Raw genomic sequence first — 14,702 nt, 5'->3', positions numbered from 1 at the left:
ATACACTGTTTAAAATTCAAAGGCATGGTTAAGTTTCCAAGACCCTGTTGAATTGCTTTTAATTTTATAATAACTCCTGAGCAGCCAACTAATAGACCTAGCTTTCTCACTTGGTTGTCATAACACAATCATTTCTACAATTACTGCCAAGCCTTCTGAGAATTTAATGCATTTGGAAGTCTCTGAAGAGACATTTCAAAGTTCATTGTATCCACACCCAAATGACCAGATCATTAAAGTTTGGCAAAGACAGAGAGGTTGTTTATTCCTTTGCCATGCAATTATTGTACAATAACTAGATAATAAAGGATTTGTAAGGTGTTTGACTATTTTTACTTATTCATATGTATATATTAATGATATGCTAAGTAAATTTAGAGAAGAATTTTTAAGGGGACGGATGAATAGTGGTTTCATTCTTTAGAGCTATTTCAGAAAGCATGCAGGGACCAGAGGAGATTTGATTCAATCCTTCTTGCCCTGGAGACAATACTCACAAAGGCCAGGTATCATCGGAAGGGAATGCATTTTGTGAAAGGAGCCCTGAGTCATCTTCACATCTGGGCACAAGTCCCATTGTGGTCTGCTTGCCATTTGATATGCTTGTTGATTACCTTTGTGGTAGATCACATTACCTTCCCTGCATTCCTCTGCTTTGTCATACGATTGTTCAGTTTTTCCCATTAAAGGACTACAATTGATCTCCCTACTTCTTGACCTTGAGATTGGTCATGAGACTTGTTTTGGCTGATAGCATCAGGTATTAGTCCAGTGTGCCAGTTCCCAGCTTAGACCTTAAAAAATGTTGTGTGTATCCACTTGCTCTCTTGTGCTTCCGCTATATTCATGAGATGAACATTCCCAGACTAATGCTGGTCTCAGGAGATGTCTGAGAGACATGTGGAACAGAACTGTCCAGCCAAGTGCAGTCTGGATTAGCTAACCTCCATTCAACCTGCATAGCATGAGCCAAATAAGTGCTTATTGTTTTATGCCACTGATGTTTTGTGGATGTTTGTTATGTAGCATTGTTGTAATAATAGTTGGTTGATAGAACTATAAACCTACTTGTGATGTTCAGGAAATTTCTTGGCTTTTCAGATTTGGGAAACCTACCTTTGGCTTGTGGATGAAATGAGGAATTAAAGTGGAGCTCTGACTTTCTTCTTGAGCTCTAAATTCATGTATCTACTCTTTCTGTGGCTCACAGTACCTTCAAACAGAGATCAAATGTGGCAGAGTATCACTTGACATCTATATACTTATAACTCCAAAACATGTGTGTTCAGCTGCTCTGGCCAATACTTTCTAGTTATACAGTTTACATGGACCATTCCTCCACTAGTTCTTTTTCTCCTTCACCAAGCCTGAGGTTGTAGGAGGCTTCATCTTGGCACCCTGCCGAGTTATAAAAGCATTTGAAGACTCCATTACTTTAACCAATTTTAACATATATACGAGTTGTCACTGAATATATGTGAAATGTTAAACTGATTAATATAAATCCTGTAGAAGAAATTTATTTTCCTAGGTATTCTTTCAGAAGTCATCTAAGTGTTTCTTTTTTTTTTCTTTCCTTTTTAAAAAAAAATATATTTTATTGATGATTTTTTTACAGAGAGGAGGGGAGAGGAATAGAGAGCTAGAAACATCCATGAGAGAGAAACATCGACTAGCTGCCTCCTGCACACCCCCTACTGGGGATGTGCCCACAACCAAGGTACATGCCCTTGACCGAAATCGAACCTTGGACCTTTCAGTCCATAGATTCTCTATCCACTGAGCCAAACTAGTTTTGGCATCTAGGTGTTTCTTGATAAAATCTAGGCTCTCAATCACTGTGCTGCACAGTACTGACCTTTTGTTCATGACTTCTTGAGTTCTCATAGAATGAACTCACATGTCAATGTGTCATATCTTGTCCAGGCACAGATATGACACTTCAGAAAAGTGCCTGGAAAGAAAGGTATTCTTTATCTACTGGGATCTTTGAAGCTGACAGGCTGATCCTGGCATTTTCTAGAATGTCTTTCTCCATTAAATGGGGGGACAAGTTTAGTGGTGGGACTAGATATGTCCTGGAATCATAATGGTACCTCTTGAATGATTATGAGACATCCACATAAGAATTTGAAAAGAATCTTCAAGTGTTTTATTATGCTGGTAACAAAGACAAAATATATGCTTGGAATTCCATTAGGATATTTCTTTTTGAGATAGGACAAGAAGGTAGGAAAATCTAGTGACTCCTTTGCAACAACTCAATACTTTGCATGATACAGAAACCAATGTTTCCAAATCAGAGTACCTTTTACAGTACCTTTTTAATACCTAAAGAGTATTAGATGGCTCCCTAAGCTTCCCCAGAGCACACTGATTCCCCAAAATGTAACATCCCAACTCTGACTTTATGGTTGTCCACAAAGAACATGGGAGCCTGAGATGAGAATCCCAGACACTATCTAAAATGTTCCAGGGAACATGGAATATGTCCTGACACATGCCCAAGAGCTTTATTATTTCCAACTCAAGCTTCTAAAGTCTATCCAAAGAGTACTAGAGCAGTCAGTCTGTCCTCTTGAAAGTTTATGGAGGCATCAGCAGAACTTGCTGAGTCCTAGAGGCAGAGAAGTATTCTAGAAGACCAGCCTAGCAAGTTCAACTTAGACCAGGTTGTACTCTGCAATACCAATGCAGAGGTTGTTTTTCTTCTCCCACCCATTCCACGATTCTAAGTGTACCCAAGCATCCATCTGAGATTTATTAGATTAACAAATACCAGAGAGTCTTTGATTTGTGAGTTCTGACTTAAGACTGGATCAGATATGTTTCCTATGAATTTCTCCTGACTCCCACTTATATACCCCTACACCTTGAGAGATCTGAAAATATTATGGCAGATAAACTTAATGGTTAAGCCAGACTCTGATATTAAAAGGCACCATGAGGGTGAAAGATCAAAGAGCCTTCTAAATACCAATTACAGCCCTGCAGAAAAAACACAAGTGGGAACCTGGCTGGGTAGCCCCAGGGAAAGGAGCTGTCCCTAGTTTTGGTGCTGACTGCTCAAAACTTGTTTGCCCTACAGGGAAACAGGAAGAAGTGTGTGTTAGTAGGCTAGTGGTCTAGGTAAGTCCCATCTAGAGACACTGAGAGGAAAACAGAAGAGGATGGGAGAATAAAGATGTGGAGGGGAACAACATTGGTATAAATCTGAACTGGGTAAAGATGTCCAGTTTGACTGCTGTTTTTTTTTTGTTTGTTTGTTTGTTTGTTTTTTGTTTTTTTTGTTTTTTTTTCTAACCCCTTTGCAGGCAATCAAGGGAGAATCTTAATACTAGTTTGACTCTATAAAGGAAACCAGATATAACCTGATCCTGGGATTGTTTTGCTATATGTCTAATAGCACACTGAAGGAAACATGATAAAAGCAAGTTTAGTTACAACTCCACATTCTCAAGCTACTGCCCTATATAAGAAGGTGTTGGTAGTGGAGGTTGTGCAAAGGTTTAGAAAAAGAAGCCCCAAGCCAGCATGATCTTTTGTGTTTCATCTGAAGCCATAAGTCATGTTTCTGTTAAGCAAACTCAGCCAAGCATATCCAGACTAACATCTTACATCTGTAACTATCATCACATGCAAATCATTGGAAATAAAGTATAACATCTCCTGCTGAGGATGGAGAGGTCTCAGTAAATCCTATCCTGGGATGGAAGGTGCCACTCCTTGCTTTTATTTCTCTTTATTCAAGGCCTGGGGATATCTTATGTGAACCATGTTATTTTCGCCACCAATCAGATTTAGGATTTGGGGCATTAAAGGGGAAATCTTTCCCTTCATAGCCTGTATTTGAAACATTACCTTCATGTCTATGCCCTGTCTGAAGGTTCATTTTATAATCACAGGACAACACATAAAGATGGTTCCTCTAAGTATTCTTCCAGTCTTTTTGTGGATCTTGGCCTATTGTCTAATGTCCATCTTTATATGAATACATCACCACAAAAGCAAGTACTGCCTATTTGGGTTCTAATGTTGACTTCTATATGCATCATTGTTGCTACGTCCTCTTCTTTTCTACCCATTGACTGGTTCTGATCACAACTGTCATGCCCATTTCAAAAGCCTTTCAGAACAATGAACTATAAGAAATAGTTTTGTATAGTGGTTAGAAGAACTTTCTGGGTTTAGATTTTTATCCCTGCCTCTGAATAGTTGTGTGTCCTTAAATAAGTTACTCAAACTCTCTGTGCTTCCATTTGTTTGTCTATAAAACAGAAATGGTAATAATAGAGCATACCTCAATGGACTGTTTTGAGTATTAACTGAGATCCATTCTCTCCTTTACAAATTGGGCCAACAAAAGCATAACCTATGTCTTAAATGCTAATAGTCTTACATGTATCATCTTTTTTGAGCTTCATAACTCTCTGATGTAGAGTTAGTATTACCCCCGTTGTATAGTTAAGGTCAGAAAAATTGAATAACACTTAAAATATTAAACTGCCACTAAATTGTGTGGCTAGTACTTGAACATAGGCCTGACTCTAAAAGACTGAGCTTTTTACATAATTTTATATGACCTTGGGCTGAACAATTTCCCAGTTCAGTCTCTTTCTAAAACTCAGTTTGGAATCCCAAACATTCATCTCATGTAGCCCTGCTCCTCTCAGATTCCTGATCAGGCCCCAAATTGTGCAGTTTAGTTGGTTATAGCTACATAGATCAGGTATTGATCACAGCAAGAGTAAACACTGTAGAACAGCAATCCTTTTGTCTTTCTTTCCTGGCTCATTAAAAAAATTAGTCATCTAGCTGTGGTCTTGATTGTGAGGGACAAGAGAGCTTCTACTTCACCCACAGAATTTCAGCTGGGTGCACGAAGGTGCCATCTTGTCCAAAAACCCAATGTGAGTGTGGATTAGCAAAAAAGATAAAAGAAATTTAACAGTGAAATAGAGGAGACATTTTCTTTGGAAAGTCTGAAAAGAGCTTTAACTTACTGAATATATTGAACCACTTTGAAACATTCTAAGACCTGAATTAACACAATGCAAAATGTTTAAAATGGAAAGTTCCCCCTCCCCAAAATAATTTATTTATTTATTTACTTATTTATGTATTTTCTGTATCTATGAGTTTGATGTTAATTAGGATTGTGAGTAGGCCATGAAGGTTAAGACCCTGATGAATGGGATTAGTGCTCTCATAAATAAGAACGCAAGAGCTCCCTCATCCCTCCCACCAAGTGAGAACCAAAAAAGAAGTCAACAGTATGCACCACTGTGACTATGCTAGCATTCTCACCTAAGATTTCCCAGCCTCAGAACTGTGAGAAATAAATGTTTGTTGTTTAAGCCACCCAATTTATGATATTTTTGTTATAACAGCTGAGTGGACTAACACAGTATGTATATGTGTGTATGATTTTTTTTTTAACTCCCCTCCCTCATGAGGTAGTATGGGAAGCCAGTTTGAAAATGAGAATGTTATGATTTCTTTTAACCCAAGGAAAGTCCAAAATTGCTAAGCTTTTACATTGCTTATTTTGGCTCTTTCATATTAGAACTAATGTGCTTCAAAAGTGTTGAAGAAAAAGGAAGTCTTTAAGCTACTCAAAGATTTGAATCACAGTGTTATCTAGAGCTATACTTAAGAGAGAGATTTACAAAACATTAAAAGGAATTAATTAAAACTTCCCATAAAAAAGAAGCAGGAAGCTAAAAATAAAAACTGTCATAGAGAATAAATAATAGAACTATTCAGATTAAATGAGTAGGTCTTTCCGGTTTCTACACTCTCAAGCACTCTAAAGGAACATATAATTCTGTCATTGTTGCATTTATTATTGTTAGGGAATTGTTTCAACTTAATAAGTAATTAAGCTTCTGGCCTGTACAGGATCTATTCATGTATAATTAAATATCATAATGTGCATCTATGGTTGCTTGTTCAAAGTATTGCTCTGTATTACTCTATTATGAATTAATCAAATGAAAGAACTATTGCTTTTAGGTGACAAATGTTTTTCTCCTGAATTCAGGAAAAATAATTTATTACTTTTTAATATTTGCATCTCCATGAAGAGCAACATGGAGTTATTTTATATTGATGTTCTCTTTCAAGTTTTGAGGTAACTGAACATTCTCTAAAACACTCTCTGCTACCTCTTTTGTTTCTCTCTTTCATTTGGAGCTGCCCTTTCCTCCTTGGTTGCCCACACCTGGCTCTCAGCAGACCACCATTTTTTGGTGTTGCAGGGACTGTTTAATAGTCTCTGATGCTATTCTGCTCTGTGCTGGTGCTGCTGGTGCTGTGTAGTCTGTCCTGGCAATCAACCTCCTACAGCTGTTTCCTCGCCTTGTCCTCTTTTTTTTTTTTTTTTTTTTTTTGAGGAGAAGGAATATAGGGGGCAACCTGGGGGGAAGTCTAGCAATCTGAATCTGTGTCCGTGACTGGTATCCTAGTGCACATTCTTCTTAGCTTATAATTAAGTCACTGTCCCTTCCTTAGGCAATAGTCTGTTTTCCTGGGTGCTCCTAGTTTGCAGGGTCCATGGGCCGAGAATTTGGCAGCTTGGCTGGAGGGTGGCTGGAGGGGGTTGGGGAAGGGGGGGATCTGGCACCACCCAGGCCAGGCATTTAGATACAATCTAACTTCCCCATTCTAACTAACTAAGATAGGGCTTCAAAAACCTGAAAATAAGGAAATAAAGAATGTAGAAATATACACTGAGTAGCCAGATTATTATGATCTCTGAACGCATAATAATATGGCCACTCAGTGTGTGTGTGTGTGTGTGTGTGTGTGTGTGTGTGTGTGTGTGTACATATATAGGCTTAGTGCATGAATTCGTGCAGGGGTGGGGTCCAGACAGCCTGGCCAGGGGGAGGGGACATGACTAGTTGGCTGGCCAGCATGTTGGTCGAACTCCTGGTAGAGAGGACAATTTGCATATTAGCCTTTTATTATATAGGATATACACTGACTGACCAGATTATTATGCGTTCAGAGATCATAATAATCTGGCCACTCAGTGTACATAAGGCGTAATCTCATTATATAAATTGTTCAGGCTTTGGATCTTTGAATCCTCTGAGCCAACAACGCTGCTTTAAATAAAGGGTTTTTTCCTGAATCTCTGAGTACTCCTTTGTATTTTCCAGTCACCTGGTAAATTCTGTAACACTTAAATTTCTGTGACTCCTTTCTACCCATGTTCAAAACAGATGACCTGATTATTTTACAGGGGGAAAAAAGTAATCAGAATAGGACTTCCTCTCTTTTATACCAATAATAGTAACTGCACCAGGGTATTCTGCCTTTCCTTGCTTCCAGATTAACTGCACATGCTCTGTTCTAAAGCTAAGCCCTCCACTTGTACAATGGATCAAATTTTCTATTGTCTAACCCAGTCTTTTCTCTTGAAGATATCACAGTTCTGTCCTTCATGATTTCCTCCATTTCTACTGTATTTTCCCATGAGTATACAAACTTATTGTAATGACTCTCACCTGAAAAATAAAACAAAACAGATAAAACAAACCTATGCTTTTCCAAATCCTTCCCTATTTCTTTACTCCTTCTACAGCAAATTTTCTGAAGAGATAATCTATACTTATTGTCTCCCCTGGTTTTCTTCTTTCCTTTTTAACTGACTCTGAGGGTTTTGTTCCCATCATGCCTCTAAACTGCACTTATTAGTGTCACCAAAGATTCCAGTGTGGCCAAATTTAATTCTCAATTCTCACCTTGACTTTTCAGAAGCAATGGAAATAACTCATCATTCCTTCCTTTTGAAACACAGCTTCATTGCTTGACTTCTAGGGCACCTGAGTTTCTGGTCTTCTCAAGCTTCTTTGCCTGTATTTCTTCATGTTAGGTAAAAATCCTTTGCTAGTTCTTTTCCCACTACCCACCTGGAAACATGGAATGCTCCAGGGCTCCTTGAACCCCATCGATTTTTTATCTGCATTTATTCTTTGGGGAATCTTATGGCGTCCAATGGTTTTAAACAATATATACTTATATCTTCAACCTTAACCTTTTTCCAAAGTTCCAGAAACTTATATTCAGTTGGTTATCAATATTTCCATTTGACAGATTGATAAGCAGCTCAAACATAACATCATCAAGACAATATTCTTGATTTCCCCCCACTGAATCTACTTCTCCTTGAGAAATCACCACTATTTATCCAGAGAGTTCAAGGCCAAACCCTAGGAATTATTCTTGAATTCTTTCTTACTAAGAGTACATATCCAATCTTGAACTTGTTTGTGTCATTTTTACTTTGAAACATTACCCAAAACATCACTGTCCCTACTGCTATTATCTTAGTTTAAACCACTTTCAACTTTCCCGTTGGTCTCACCTGTCTGGCATTTATTCATTCAGCAAATACCCTTAAGACTCTAACAAAGTGCAAGACACTATTCTTTTTTTTTTTTTTTAATATATTTTATTGATTTTTTTTGCCCCCCTCATTCCCTCCCACACATCCCCTCCTTCCCCAGAGTTTTGTGTCCATTGGTTGTACTTATATGCATGTATAAAAGTCCTTCGGTTGATCTATTATCTCCCCCAGATCTTCCTCCCTTCCCCGCTGTAATTTGACAGTCTGCTTGTTGATATACTGTTTCTATATCTATCTTTTGGTTCATCAGTTTATAATGTTCTTTATCATCCACAAATGAGTGAGGTCATGTGGTGTTTCTCTTTCATTGATTGGCTTATTTCACTCAGCATGATGTTCTCCAATTCCATCCAGGTTGCTGCAAATGATGAGAATTCCTTCTTTTTTATGGCAGCATAGTATTCCACTGTGTAGATGTACCATAGTTTTTGGATCCAATCATCTGCTGACGGGCACCTAGGCTGTTTCCAAATTCTGGCTATTGTAGATTGTGCTGCTATGAACATAGGGGTGCATATATCCTTTCTGATTGGTGTTTCTAGTTTCTTGGGATATATTCCTAGAAGTGGGATTACTGGGTCAAATGGGAGTTCCATTTTCAGTTTTTTGAGGAAACTCCACACTGTTCTCCACAGTGGTTGCACCAGTCTGCATTCCCACCAGCAGTGGCAAGACACTATTCTTGGTGCTTACTTTGCAGCAAAGAACAAATCAAACATAAATCCTTGCACTTAAGGAACTTAAATTCTGCTTTAGGGAGAATTGGGATTTAAAGGCACACAGTCGCCGAGACCGGTTTGACTCAGTGGTTAGAGCATCAGCCTGCGGACTGCAGGGTCCCAGGTTCGATTCCAGTCAAGAGCATGTACCTTGGTTGTGGGCACATCCCCAGTGGGGGGTGTGCAGGAGGCAGCTAATCGATGTCTCTCTCTCATCAATTTTTCTTGCTCTCTATCCCTCTCTTTTCCTCTCTGTAAGAAATCAATAAAATATAAAGGCACACAGTCTGTTCCCCTGATCTCTTTCTCTCTCCTCTCTCTTCAGTCTATTTTCACATAACAGCCAGAATAATCTGTTTAAAAAATATATACACACAACACCCCCCCCCCCCCCCCAAAAAATAAAACAAAACAAAACAACAACAACAAAAACCACACAAGATCTGCTGAAAGCCCTCTGGTGGCCTCGTTACTTCATCTTCACTGTTCCCCTTCCTTTAGTCCATACAGGTCCTCACCCACAAGCTCAATGAGCTCATTCCAGCCTCTTAGACTTTGTGTACATTGTTCTTTATGCCTACAAAGTTCTTCTCTCGGCTATTTGTGTGACTTGCACCCTCACTTCATTTAGACTCTGATCAAATATCACCTCAGAGAAAATTTCTCAGATAACCTTTTCTTAAACAGCTGCCTGTCCTCACTCTCTATCCCTTGTCATTTATTTTCTTTGAAATATTCACCAAATGACATAGTACTATATATTTATTTATGTTATATATTGATTTATTTATCTTGTGTTTTTCTGAATTTTGCTATTTCCCATTAGATTGTAAGCCAATTGAGACAAAAGATTTTGTTTCCTTTGTTCCTTGTTCTTTTTCCAGCACTCAGAACATTGTTTGCCATTTAATGGGCATTGAATAAATAATGTATAAATGAGTTAATGAATGAAAAATAATCACATGTCATAATGGGAAAAGGCCCATTAAGTGGAATCAGGAGAACTGGATTATAATTCTGGCTTTGTCACTGTCTGGTAAGTCTTTTTGACCCTCTTTGGTCTCAGTGTTTGTACAATGCAAAGCATGGATTGTGAGCCTTTAAATCCCAGTTCTAACATTCTCAAAGTCGTGTGCACGGTGTCTTCACACTAGAGACCAACTCCTATGCCTCATTTAGCCCAAATAATACTGATGGCATTTTTTTTTTTTCTAGAGCTGCTGGGAAGTAGACACAGGACTTTTCTTTTCTCCATATCCTGTCAGGGTTGAGATCCCTGCCAGAAGGGAAGTCACATCATTTGCATCTGCACAAACATTTTAGTCAAGAACCTCCCCAAGTTGCCTACTGAAGGGAAGGAGCCAGAGTGGTGAATATCACAAGGAAAGAGATTCAATGGTGCTTTGATCAAAAAGTTCATTACATTTGCTTTCGATCACAATGCATACTTGCTCAGGTCTGCAATCACTTACTCTATTAGGCACAAATCCTAGCGGGAAAAAATAGCATGTGGACAGGACTCCATCTGTGTGAGCCCCTGCCAGAAACATTTATGAATCACTCGTCTCCTGATAGACAACTTGCTTTCCTAGTTTGCAATCATATTTCCCACAGATGTTGCCTTTGAATTAGCCATTGTCTCGTTCAGTTTTGAATGTTTTCTCCTATTTGGGACCGTAGTACGGGCGAATCCCACCTACCCATCAAAGCTGGCAGTACTTGCTCAACGTTAAAGGAAGGAGACATCTGGGCAAGCAGGCAGCTGGAATCCAGGATCTGGGATAGACACTTCTCCACAAGTTTGGAGTTTGTTATTTCTCAAGTCCTGGCGTCAGGGATGTTTACTCTTAGGTTATGCAAAGTCCCAGCTTGGGTTCTGGAAAAAATGAGCTGACAACTTTGACTGAAAGGAGTTTCTTGCTAATCCTGGGACATCTTGCTTTTATTAGACCATAGCTATTGTGTTACCTATCCTGAGCAACGAAGGTGCCACTCACTGTCTCGAACCTATACCTATTATAGTCTTCATTGTCAGACAATTTATATGCTGTGATACCTCAAACCTGCTCATAGTCCAATTGTCTGGATTTCAGATATTACTGAGAAATTTTGGAATATAAAATTTGAGGCATAATTTAGAAGTTAGCACACTATACTTACAGAAATATATTATCTTCCCTTTTGAGTCACTCTGCCATTCAACCTCTATCGATTCTTCATTAACTTTAATTAGATCTTACTTCTCTTTTCTTTCAGAGTTAAACTATTTAAAAATCTCATAAACCAAATTTTATTCCTTTATAAATACCATGTCTAAATATGCCAATGGTGTGTCCAATTGCAAATTCATGAGCTTGAAGAAAAATGCAAATTTTAATTTCCTTTATAAAGGAGCTGATGAAAATCCATTGTGAAAAGGTTATGAGAAAAAGCTTATCTTACAATTGCAGCCAAGATTCAAGCCATTATTTAAGACATGAAGCATTTGGCAACAGAAAGATTGTTGTCATTAAAAAGGAAGCCCAACACATTACTCTTGGGCTGAGAAAAATAATTTAGCTGTCATTGTTACTTAAGGTGCGACACAGGAAGATGGCAGAAATGAAAATGTCCAGCTTTACCTCAAGCAGTTTAATATATATTTTTTCATCTAAGAATCAGAGATAGCTAATAACCATATCAAAGAGAGTTTTACTTATTGGTTAGTACTTGACATTTAGCTAACGTTGTATTCCTTTAATGAATAAAGGAAGCCAGTAGGACTTTACTATAGTGGCAGTAAGGAGATAAGTTCTTTTCTCACTGGTATTCTATTAGCAACCTGAGGTTTGTAACTTAATGGCATTGTTGCCAAATTAGTAGATATTCTTATACTCATTTTAGGAAAGAAGGGTTAGGGTGAGGCTGCTGAGTTTACCTTAGTCTGGATGAAGAGGAAAATGGCCACTGGAGATTTGCATAGGTAAGAATTGGGAAGACACTATTATTTTTGGAGGCTACAGAAAAGTCCTGTGTACTTATCATCAACTCTTCCCAACGGTTCCTCCAGATGTCCCATCCATTGGTGGTTTATTGTATCACTGTCTACAATGGTTCTGGCTGTTTCTTTTTGCGTCTCATCCCAATGCAGTGTTATTTCTCTCTCTTCTTGATATGAGAAGAAAATTGATGAATGTTCCCCAGAATGTTTTTGAATGGGTTTCTTATTGTAACTCTTGCCCTAAGCTTGCATTGCATTTCTGTGTGATTAGACTGTCTTTTTCCATTTGAGGGGAGTGAGGAAAGAGATGGAGTGAGGTTAACGAAGGCAGTATTTTCAAGGTTATGGGCAAGTTTAAAGGGGACCAACCAGGAAGGGTGTGGCACCTTGCTCTCACTAGTTTCTCATCCTCTTATCTCCTAGTGTTGCCTCCCATTGACCTCACCCAGTTCAAAGCCCTGGGGTACTCCTTGATGCAGGTCAACCTCTGGTGCACAGAGCATGGTGGAAAAAGATTGATGTGTGTATTTGGATAAACAGAGAATACTCAGCACCTGAATTACTTCTGGGACACTATCATTTTCCTAGCACTCTTTGGACTTAGCCTGTTAGTATCTGTGGAAATCCAAAAATAACTCCTGTGTGATTATTCAAATGAATTAGGGAACTGGCATAGAAAGTAGAGGAAATGAATCAAGGGTTCTCATGCAGTTGCTTCTTATCCACAGGCTTAACAAACCTAAGCAGAATGTAGGAAAGTAAATACACTGTATGTCTAGCCATCTCTTGTGGTCCCAACTGCAATGTAAATGAATCTGGAACCATGTGTTGTCAATTCTTAGGGCGAGATGCAGGTAATGGAGATGCTCATAATATTAAAAGTTTTTTATTTTTATTTTTGTTACTACGGTTGTATTTCATTTAGGGTATTTTTTCCTTTTCTTTGTTTCTAGACTTACCCCAATTATCTTGTTCTATCTCCATTTATCTCCCCATGTCCTTTTAAATGAATACCTCCCTCCATTTATTTTCTTACGTGGATAAAACCACTATGTGCTTAGCTTAGACTGTTTCCTTCACCTTCCTTCCAGAGTAAGGTAGTTATAGGCTCATTTCTTAAGTCTGTGGACATCCCAAGTAAAATATTTTAAAGGGGGATTTCCTAGATAGCCTGCTCTCTCTCCGCTGAACCTCCACCTTGCCATGGATTATGGAACCTGCCTTCATTTCATGGAGGATGTAGGTCCTTTCAAGTTTGTGAGTGACTCCATGTCTATCCCCTCAGCTTCTCTCTTCCCTGAGTCCTCAGGCCACCTCTCTCAGACCAGCTTCTGGCATTCCTTCAGGTTTCATCTAATTGCCATGTTCCCCCCAGAAGCTTCCTTTGATTCCTAAAACCAGGATATATTCTCTGTTGTGCAGCTTACTATACAATAATTAATCTCGTTTATCTGTCGTTGCCTGTAGTTCATAATATGCTCCGGAAGGGCAGAAACAATAAGTCTCCTGTTCACCTCTACTGCCGTATCGCTGGGTGGAAATTGACTCAGATACAGCCAAAGACCAACTGAGCTGCAACCAGGGTGGTTTGGAAACCCAAGAGCTTTATCCAACCTCCCAACCCCCGCTCTTCCTCCCCCCAACACACTCTTAACTTTCTCAAAATAGTGTTCTTGTTTGTTCTTTGGTCAATTGCAGGTTTAAAAGTAGAGTTTTGCATTTAGCTGCAAGGATAGTGGAATTACAACCTTATTTGTAATTTACAAAAACTCTTCTAGCAGATTTGGCAAATGTTTTTGCGTGCTGCATTTTTGTAACTATTTATTTTGGGAAGAGACTGCAAATTTAACTTTCTTTTCATGGTCCCTTTCTTGCTTTATTTGTGTCTGAAGGAAACTGATATGAAATGAACTGGAAACTTGAGCATTTTCTTTGTTCTTTTTTAACTCTATTATTGAAACAATGTGGAAGGCGCACTAGACTTGTGCTCATAAACCCTGGATTCCAGGCCCTAATCAACCATGTTTTTTCATCTGTAGAACAGAGATGATAATAATACCAATTGCCTAGAGTTGTTTTGGGGATTAAATAAGGTGATCCACATAAAACATTTAATGTAGGGTGGCGATTTTCAACTGGAGTGCTGTAAGAATTTTTAAAAAACATACAATACCTATTTAATCAGGGCAACTAACCTCTTCCCCTTAGATTGTAAAAAAAAAAAAAAAAAAAAAGACAATAGCCAACACAATAATAGCTGTCCCATGTTAAAATTAGAGTTGTGTTTTTTTTTTTTTTCCCAGATTGGCAAAAAATATAAGAAATTTTTTTGTGTACTGCAGAATTTTAGTGATTAATTTATGTGTGCCATGAGATGAAAAAGACTGAAAATTGCTGGTGGAAGGCTTGGCAATCAGTAAGTGCTCATGAAGTGATGATGGTGGTGGTAGGGCTGGTGCTGGTGATAGTGATGATAATGATGATGGATACTAAATTATTTTAGCATCTAAATACTTGCTGCTTTATCTGCATCTCAGGATTGGGACAGTCATGTAAAAATGAGAAAAAAAATAGGTGAAATGACTTT

This window comes from Pipistrellus kuhlii, unplaced genomic scaffold (genome assembly GCF_014108245.1).
Source record: "Pipistrellus kuhlii isolate mPipKuh1 unplaced genomic scaffold, mPipKuh1.p scaffold_m20_p_2, whole genome shotgun sequence".
Classification (NCBI taxonomy): domain Eukaryota; kingdom Metazoa; phylum Chordata; class Mammalia; order Chiroptera; family Vespertilionidae; genus Pipistrellus; species Pipistrellus kuhlii.
The sequence above is the reverse complement of the archived record's forward strand: the minus strand, read 5'-3'. Positions refer to the sequence as shown.